Source organism: Bufo gargarizans, unplaced genomic scaffold (assembly GCF_014858855.1).
Source record: "Bufo gargarizans isolate SCDJY-AF-19 unplaced genomic scaffold, ASM1485885v1 fragScaff_scaffold_672_pilon, whole genome shotgun sequence".
Lineage (NCBI taxonomy): Eukaryota > Metazoa > Chordata > Amphibia > Anura > Bufonidae > Bufo > Bufo gargarizans.
This window is the reverse complement of record NW_025334160.1, coordinates 61,658-63,505: the sequence shown is the minus strand read 5'-3', so window position 1 is coordinate 63,505 and position 1,848 is coordinate 61,658.

The window sequence follows — 1,848 nt, the reverse complement described above, 5'->3', positions numbered from 1 at the left end:
AAGCTGTACCCGCCCTATCAGCTACTGGGGTCTGGTGGTCCCTGATAGCCGGACCCCTGCTACATGCGCCGGCATTGGTGAAAACACTGATGCCGTCGCATTAACCCTTGCACTGCCGTAGTCAGCGCTGACTGCAGCACGTTCGGTAAAAACTAGGGCTCTCGGAACTTGCAACACAAAAACAATATTTTATTTTGTTCAAAAAGGCTTTCACTGTGTAAAACTTAACAAAAAAAATAAAATGATAGACATATTAGACATCGCCGCATCCGTAACAACCTGATCTATAAAAATATCACATTATACGCCCCCTCAGGTAAATGCTGTAAAAAAGTAAAATAAAATAATAAATCTATGCCAAAACAGCCATTTTTATCACCTTGCCTCACAAAAAGTCTAATACCAAGCGATCAAAGTCTTAGGTACCCCAAAAATGGTACCAATGGAAACATCACCTCATCCCGCAAGAAATTAGCCCCACATAAGACAATCACTAAAAAAATAAAAAACAATCCATCAAAATCTGCGCTGCAGAAGCCATATGGCGCTCCTTCCCTTCCGAGTCCTGCCATGCGCCCCCACAGCAGTTTACCACCACATATGGGGAGTTGCCGTATTTAGGAGAAAGTGGGTAACAAATTATGGGGTGATTTTTCTCCCGTTACCCCTTGTGAAAATGGAAAATTTGGGGCTAAAGCAACATTTTCTTGGAAGAAATTAAACTTTTCATTTACACAGCCAAGTGTTTCCAAATTCTGTAAAACGCTTAGGGGTCAAAGTGCTCAGTGCCTCCCTAAATATATTCTTTATTTTGCTGTTAACCCTTGCTGTGTTGCAAGAGAAAATTGATTAACAAAAAAAATAAAAAATCTAGCAAAAAAAGTTACATTTAGAAATTTCACCTCCATTTTCCTTTAATTCTTGTGGAACACCTCAAGGGTTAACAGTTTGAAACATCAGTTTTAAATAATTTGAGGGTCGTAGTTTCTAAAATGGGGTCATTATGGGTAGGTTCCATTACATAAGCCCCACAAAATCACTTTATAACTGAATTTGTGCTTTAAAAAAAATATGGTTTTGGAAATTTTGTAAAAAATTTGAAAAATGGCTTCTAAACTTCTAGCATCCTAAAAAAATAAAATTACATTTACAAACTGATGCCAACATAAAAGCAGACATATGGGGAATGATAACTGATAGTAATTCCAAATTTGGGATTATTTTATAAATAGAGATGAAATATATTGACTCAAATTAACCACCGTCATGAAGTACAATGTGTCAAGAGGAAATAATCTCAAAATGGCTTGGATACGTAAAAAGCGTTCCAAAATTATTACCACATAAAGGGACACGTCAGATTAGCAAAAAACGGCCTGGGATTTAAGGTGAAAAGTGGCTCGGTAGTGAAGGGGTTAATGCAATTGTGTGGCGGGTGCCAAGCCGCTTGTATAGTCAGGAAGACTGGTATGTGTAGTTCGCACTCGGCCAGGCAGTGGTTGATTGGAGTTTTGGGCCCAGTGTGGACACTGCGGTAAAGACCAGTAAAGCCGAGCTGCAGCCTCCATCATCATCATCCCCTGGTTTATACTGCGCTTCCATCACTTCGCTCATGTCTGGTCCTTCTGGATGTTTGCTTCCATTACTCAGGGTTGAGGAACACTCTGTATAAATGAGCGACCAGCTGCGCCCAGGAAGGAAGCATTGGGTGTCCCTGGCAATGGATGCACTACTTCCCCCAACATCACACAGCCAAGCAGTAGGCAGGTAGATGAGGGATGGGCACCGCTCGATACCGAATTCTGTGCCGCACAGGGACGAGCTTCACCAGAAAAACTACTGGAAATC